The sequence below is a fragment of the Lygodium microphyllum genome, chromosome 15 (assembly GCF_053477565.2).
Source record: "Lygodium microphyllum isolate KBCC chromosome 15, Lygodium_microphyllum_v1.1.10, whole genome shotgun sequence".
Lineage (NCBI taxonomy): Eukaryota > Viridiplantae > Streptophyta > Polypodiopsida > Schizaeales > Lygodiaceae > Lygodium > Lygodium microphyllum.
Window position 1 is genome coordinate 131117477 of NC_141149.1, and position 8140 is coordinate 131125616.

General features: G+C 42.5%; 1 pseudogene; it reads right to left on the bottom strand.

The window, feature by feature from the left end:
• Positions 1–5105: 5105 nt before the first annotated feature.
• LOC148025075 (uncharacterized) lies at positions 5106–6547 on the bottom strand (annotated as a pseudogene).
• Positions 6548–8140: the final 1593 nt, after the last annotated feature.

Consider the following 8140-nt stretch of genomic DNA (forward strand, 5'->3'; position numbering starts at 1 on the left):
TATAGCAACACATCTGATAGTGGGATAGACTTATTTGTTTCCTTACCTCTTGGTAACATAGACCTAGAAGTAGATAGTTTAGCAAGGGCTGATCTCACTGAAGATGAGATGGATCATTCACTGTAACATACTTAATTCACTTAATGATTCAATGTGTATTCTTAATTCTATGGAAAATATCATACGCACATCTGCATACTCAAGAATCAATAGTCAAGTTTAAAGCTAAATTGAATTTTCCATAATAAAAAGGAAGTATTTTTTATCTTCTTCTGTAACATCTCAAACTTCACACGTAAAATGTCTCTACAAATGATATTTTATTTGGGAAAAATAATAGTATCATGACAAATTTTATTATTATTATTCCCATTATCCCCCCCAGCCGACAGTTGTGCTGGAGGGGGAGGGAAATAGAAAGTATGCAAAAGCTCCTCGGTGGAGCTCGAAGGTGTGATATGGCCATGTTGTTGACACGTAGGAGAGGGAGGATCCCCCTCGCCTCCCCTATTTAAACCATGGGGCTGCTGCTGCCGCTGAGGAAAGACGAAGGGGGTGTTGCCGCCATTCAAAAACTGTGAGTGAGAGAGAGAAGGCCTTTTGAGAAGGAAGGACCCCGTGGAGCTGCTGCCGCTGAGGGGAGACCCTGCAAATCGATGCCTGGCCAAGGAGGAGCCGCCTGATACGCTAGTCAGCCTCTGTTGTCCCAGTCCGTGCCCCCCAGCTGACAAAACGCCGCCAAGTCGCCGTTGAGCTTCCCCCTCCCACATGGCATAGAAGCTTTAGAAGCTTCTTGGGGGGGAAGCTTCCAAGGGGCCTCATAAGCCCCCTTTTCCCCCTTAGCCCTTTCCCTTGGGCTTTGAAACCCCTCCCCCCCGTGTTTTAACCCTCTTAAGCCCCCCTTTCCCTTGGGCTTTGGAACCCCACCCCCCCGATTTTAAATTCCCTTAGCCCCCCTTCTTATGGCTTTTAAGATTACCCCCCCTCCCTCCAAGTTTGCCTTTAAAAACCCCCTTAGGCTTTTCCCTCCTTCGGAAAGGGATAGCCTTTAAAGGCTACTTTTTCCCCTTTATACAAAAAATCTCTAAGGCTCCCTTAGGGTTTCCCCCCCAAAAAAAAAGGTTACTCCAAATGACCTTTCCTTTTTCCCCCATGTTTTCTAAAAAAACCCCTTAGTCCCATAGCCTTTAAGGCCACTTTTTCCCCTTGGAAAAATCCCTTATGATTCTTTAGGGCCCATTTTCTCCCAAGAAAATTTTACCTTAGCCCTTTCTTTGCCCATGCAAAAATACCCCTTGGAACTCTCCCGCACCTTGTTTCTTTTCCCATACGTAAAAGAAAGAAGAATGTTGAGGGTCATTTGACACCTTCCTTTTCCACTCAAAAGCCTCGTAAGGGATTCCACACCTTTTTATTCCTCGTTTGTGCGAGTCTTTACAAGGCCATTAAGCCCTTCCCATGGCTTTAATGGGTCTTATCCGCAAAAGATTTTGAAACACCCCTTCTTTCGAGAAGGGAGCCTTCTAAAACTACTCCTGACGGACGGTGCAAGTTATTGCAAAAGGGAGCCACGGTGGAATTTCAAAAGGAATTGTAAAGCTACTTCCACGACGAAAAGACTACAATTGCGATGCCTCCTAAGAAAGTCCAAGGCGCAGCTGTGAGAGGGCTGTCTCCTGGCATCCACATGGACATCTCACCCCAAGCCTAGGTTTTCCTTCCTAATTTTTATTTGGTAATGTTGAAATTCAATCATGCAAGGTAAATTGTTGAATATAGGATATATTTTTTGTCTTAAATGCTTACAACGGAGAAGCTTAGTCATTAATACTTTTAATGAAACATGCAAAATAAAGAAAGCATAAATGCATTTCTAGCAAATAGCTTTATGCATTGAAATGAATAAAAGATTAGATTATTGTCCATTAAAATAGTATACTTCGTTTAAAGCCTAGATATATAAACTACATATCGCACTATTAACCCATATCCTCTTCACAATGAATCATCATGGAAAGTGCAAAGCATGAAATGATTCTTACAATACATAACTCTAGAAAATTATCATTTGTCAATTGCATAAATCATCAAGAAAAAGGTTGCTTGTTTAGCATGAATTTTGTTCACAAAGTATAGGAAGATTAGTTGGAATTAACGTAACTGACCTCAAATCGATAAGTTAGGGTTAAAAAATCAATTTAAGCATAGACAACGAGTCAAGTGGAAATGATTGCGTGATTATCTTCTAGAGTTAAACAAATTGGCATAAACCTGAAACACCTAAACCGCAGAGTACTCGTTTAGAATGAGTTAAATTCGAAGAAATTCACTAAGAATTAATACGTAACCTAATCACTACATATTGCTAAACTTGAACTCCTTTACCCTAAATACTTGCCCACTTTCACCGAAATATAGGGACAGTGAAACATATTTGGAAAGTGAGCTAGGGTTTGTCCCTAAGAATCTTACAAGATGAAACTTGGAAACCCTAGGTCTAACAACGTCAGCCTAAAGTAACCTGAAGACTCCGTAGTCTCATAGTTCAATGCGACACTTGCGCAACAAGTGCGGAGTCATATGATCTTTTGATTGGATCACAAGGGAATGGCCAAGTTTTCTCAATAAAGTTGACAGGTCCTTACGCAAGTTATCTTGCAAGAAGATGAATAATCATCCTAATTTAGTGTCTTTCTTGAGTAAAGAAGATTGATTGGAAACTAAAGACCAACCGATAAACTGAAATAACCAATGAAATTAAGGTTTGACCAAGTCGAATTTATAGGGTATGCCCTAACCCAGGATATTGGGGATCTTGCCAAGTTACAAGTCATCCCGGATCGAGTGCTGGACGCATTTGAAAAGAATGATTCATTCCTTTGCAGTTTGCCAACAAAAGCGATCAATGGAAATGTTTGTTCTTGCTAGAGATTTTAGAGCACTATTTGGCCTTGTTTCATCAATGAATTAAAAGATAAATGGATATCTATACTTCAGGTTGAAGGCCTGAAGGGAAAGATAGCTTCAGTTACCCTCGACTGCGTGCTTGACCCTAACCAAGGGGGTTGTTGACCGTGCTGAGAAAGTGGACCGAGCCCACTGCGAGAGCTCTCTCCATTGAGCGCTACTTGCAACAGGAGGACGCTTGGGTGCCAGGGGGGTCTCTGGCCGTAAATCCCTCACCTTCCGAGCCCTGCACAAGAGGCTAACATGACTCGGGATTGGATCTTGAGGCCTGCATACTAGTCTACGGGTGGAAACTTGGATTAGTGATCCCTGTGGATTGCAGGATAGCCTTCGAGCAAATTATGGATAAGCCTATGGGCTGGACTCTTTTTATTTCAAAGATAAATATGATAACCTGTTAATAAGGAGCTTGTTTGATATTGTTTTTCTATGTCAAGTGATCAGATTACGTGAAAGAACCAGTGTCTAATGGGTTAATTAAAGAAGCTGATTGCTACATGTCCAACTAATGTGTTAGGTAATTAAATAACTAAAATAACCCAAGGAAAGTGCGGAGGATGGACCATAGGTCCGTCCTAGGGATGGGTAGTCCCGGTTGGCCGAGAACTTTTCTCAAATCACGATGGATAGCGAGAAGATTGTCAAAAAACACGAACAACAGATGTGTTGACCTAGAGTTATGATAGATCCCGATTTACGCTGTTTTAGGGGAACGGAATGGGACTATGCCTTATAGCAAAGAGGTTGAGCTTTGCATCCCTCTCGTTTCCCATTCTCCATGAACCAAGTGCAGCATGAATCCGCTTCGGACCTGGTGTTTCTGCGTAAAGAAGTTGGGTCCAACGCTAGTTGCCATTAGGAAATGACCAATAAGGAAAACCCTAATTTAGGTCTATCCTAAGTAGGAATGGCCGAAATACTTCCGCTACGTGGCAGACACGGAAAGCCGTAGATCGCAAACCCCGTAACATTCCATGGGAGTGCCGGGTGGAGCTTTATAGATATCCTTTCCGATAGACTGCTAAGACGTTGTCGAAGGGTTTATGAAAGCAATGTCGCAACCACAGAAGTCCTTGTTAAATTTCAGGATAGACGATCAATCATACAAATAAACAAGATGAATAGATTGGTGAGCAATAATAAATCTACCAAATTTCTTTTCAGCTGGAAAAGGCAAGCTTGGGCAGCCCCACAGATTACAAGATATTGACTACTTCTACTCAAGACTACTTGCTACTGCCTGCATACAGAGGATTGATGCCAGACTATGTTCAGCATTCTTGCATACAATGAGACTGCTATTGCCAATACTTTTACCTCTATACTGCTTACAAGTCAAAAACTAGCTGTACAAGGATGTTTCTGTGCACTATGTTATATGTTTTTGAAGGACACTAGCCATGAAAGTGAGCGTTGTAGAAAGGATGTCCGATATGATGGAGATGTTGGTCCAGGAAATTTGGGTGAATCCAGCAAAGTCTCTCTCAAAAACTTCAGAACATGCAAGCTTTCCTCTTCAGTATAATGCTGGACAACAATTCGTGATGCAAACCCCTTTTTGTCTCATGATCTGGCAGATCTCTCCAGGATTGTTTGCCGTCACAGTCACCATATAAAACAAACCCTTGCTAGATAACAATGAATCAACTATTCCCAGCATGCGGTCGATGACAACCCTTAAAGCCCACCATGTCCATGCTGATGTAGTTGTTGCAGATCTTGTCTCGGGACTTGAAAAACAAGTAGCTAGAGCAGTGGATGTGCTGATTTTTGATCCTCCTGGTGTGAGTAAGATGTCCAAGGGTTTATAAAAGCAATGTCGCAACCACAGAAGTCCTTGTTAAATTTCAGGATAGACGATCAATCATACAAATAAACAATATGAATAGATTGGTGAGCAATAATAAATCTGCCAAATTTCTTTTCAGCTCGAAAAGGCAAGCTTGGGCAGCCCCACAGATTACAAGATATTGACTACTTCTACTCAAGACTACTCGCTGCTGCCTGCATACAGAGGATTGATGCCAGACTATGTTCAGCATTCTTGCATACAATGAGACTGCTATTGCCAATACTTTTACCTCTATACTGCTTACAAGTCAAAAACTAGCTGTACAAGGATGTTTCTGTGCACTATGTTATATGTTTTTGAAGGACACTAGCCATGAGAGTGAGCGCTGTAGAAAGGATGTCCGATATGATGGAGATGTTGGTCCAGGAAATTTGGGTGAATCCAGCAAAGTCTCTCTCAAAAACTTCAGAACATGCAAGCTTTCCTCTTCAGTATAACGCTGTACAACAATTCGTGATGCAAACCCCTTTTTGTCTCATGATCTGGCAGATCTCTCCAGGATTGTTTGCCGTCACAGTCACCATATAAAACAAACCCTTGCTAGATAACAATGAATCAACTATTCCCAGCATGCGGTCGATGACAGCCCTTCCTCTAGCACCACCAGCCCAAGCAGAAGCTATCCCATTAACACCAACCTCATCTTCTGGTGTGAGTACACAAGGAGGATTAAAAATCAGCACATCCACTGCTCTAGCTACTTGTTTTTCAAGTCCCGAGACAAGATCTGCAACAACTACATTAGCATGGACATGGTGGGCTTTAAGGGTTGTGATTGTGGTGTTCACTGTAGCTTCACTAGTATCTGTAGCCAGAAATTGCACCTTTCCTTTGGTATCACCAAGCATAAGTGCAAGAGATGTAATAACGTAGCCACTATCGCATCCAACTTCCAATCACAAACTTGGGTCCAATTCTCTCAGATTTGTTTGATCAGCTAGAAGAGCATCAACAACTGCAAAAGAGTCATCACAGGGCTCATACACCTCAGGGTGGCATCCAACAAGGTGCAAGTCTGCAGTTTTTCTTTGAGGGGATGAAACCGCAAGGTTTAACTTTTCTGGTAATCTGCAAAGATGCAGTGGTTTTCGGGCTACAATAGCTTTCACATCCAGAGATACTTCCATGCCAAACTCAAATATTAGAAACAACTTCTCGAAACCGAAGCGCACCGCAGCAGGAAAATTGACAACGACGATGACGAAGATGAAGCGACGAACGACAATGAACGGCGGAAGGCTATGGCAAGTGTCCTCTTCACCATCTTGAGTATCGACGTCTCCTCCCTATTCGCTTTCGGTATCGTCTTCCCTTTCAATCCTCTCCCGTGCCCCAAATTGCAGAGCTTTCTCTCCGATTCCCCTTCCTCTCCTCTCAGATTAGCATAATTTCCCCCCTCTCCTCTTCTTGACAACAACATTCAAGTCTCAGCATCGTCTCCTCTTCAATTCCACTACACGCAGGTGGTGATAGCATAGTCATTGCTCAACTATCAGAACTCTTCAACTTTGGGGGCACATATCTCTTCGTACTTTTAGAGAGAAAATGATCGATATAGGATACCCTCCATTAGAGAGTATTTGGCACAAGCTTGTACTCCCCTCAACTTTCCTCCATCGTCACAGTTCTTCCGTCGCCGTCCTTGACGTCCATATTGCTACCCCAGCGCTCCCTGTTTTCCTCCCCATCAATCCTCGAATACTCTTCCTCAGATTTCTGCGCCCCCATGCCATCCAATTGCAGAGTTTTTTCCTCTGTTTTAGTTCCCCCATCTCTTCTATTGCAGAGCGCATTTTTTTCCTCCCAGATTAGCGTCCTTCTTCCCTTGAAGTCGTAGAATATCATCTTCCTCCTTCTCCATTTTTGTCTTCGTCCTGTTCTGCCAAAAGCACTTTTCAAAAACACAAAAGCTTCTCTTTTTCCCCCCAAAGCATGGCTCCTTTCCCTTAAAGCACGGCTCTAGAAAAAGCCCCTATCCACATATCTTTAGAAGGTGAGGAAGACATCATTTTCATGGCCCTCACATGCCAAATTCACATGACTGCACGCACCCAACAAGCATGTGAACATGACAACATCCCTTTTCTTGCATACACTTGAAGAGATCTATGGCTTGGTTACCATCTAAATTTGTGCCACATCCTTTTATCATTGCATTAAAAGATGCAACATCTTGGACTGGCAGACTGTCAAAAATGTTTAACGCCTTGGAAAGGGAATCACATTTGGCATACGTGTCAACCAAAGTGTTGCCAATAAAAATGTCATTCTCAAGATGTTTCATTACAATTTCCATATGGACTTCCTGGCCTTTATCAACAACCACCATGTTTCCACAAGCTTTTAAAGCACAGACAAGTGTGATACTATCCAAAGAGATATCCTCCTCATGCATTTGTTTGAATAATTGTAATGTCTTCTCTCCTTGACCCTGTTCAACATAGACTGAAAGCAACCCTTCATACTCGCTACTATACTCATACGCAGAGAATAAATGTAATCACAACAACTAAATATGTACAAAGTACCAAATCCCATGCACAACTTTTGGGTGGTTTACACACCTCGAATGCGCAGTAATACGACATCCACCCCCTCTAATCCTGCGCATCCTCCGGATGGGCCAACTACCCATGATCATTATCATCAAGATCCACAAACAAATCAATCTCTTCATTATGCATTTTCGGTAGATCAACAAGATTATCAGCCATATCATCTGTCTCTTCCAATGCATAATCCTCATCATCTCTTTTCTTGAAAATCTTGATTCTTTTTCCAGCAATAGGCACTCTAAGCACTGTCCCATCCAATTCAGTCAGCTCATATGTTGCATTATCAAAGACATGTCTGACTATGTACGGCCCAAACCATCTTTTCACCATCTTCCGAAGTGCAGTATGCTGATTTTCAAGGCTGCTATCAAAGACCAATACCCAATCTCCTTCTTCTATTGCTCTAGGCCGCAAGCGATGCCTGCTATCAAACTTGTCCTTGTTCCTTAGTCTAGCAACTTTCAACCTGTCAATAGCTAGCTGAATATCCTCAGGTCTCCTTTCCAACTATCGAATCCGAAGAGCTAAGAGCTCTTCTCTCGTCAAATCCTCCTGCCAAGGTAAAACTGACCAAGTCAAAGCACAAGTCTCAATCGGCATAACAGGTTTCTGACCATACATCAACTCTGCAGGCATATATCCTGTGGTAACACTATGAGTCGTACGATCAGCCCATAAAGCAAATGGTAGAAGTCTTGGCCATTCTCCAATCCGTCCTCTGCATGCTTTGGCTAATGCTTTCACTATCGGCGGATGCCCTCTTTCA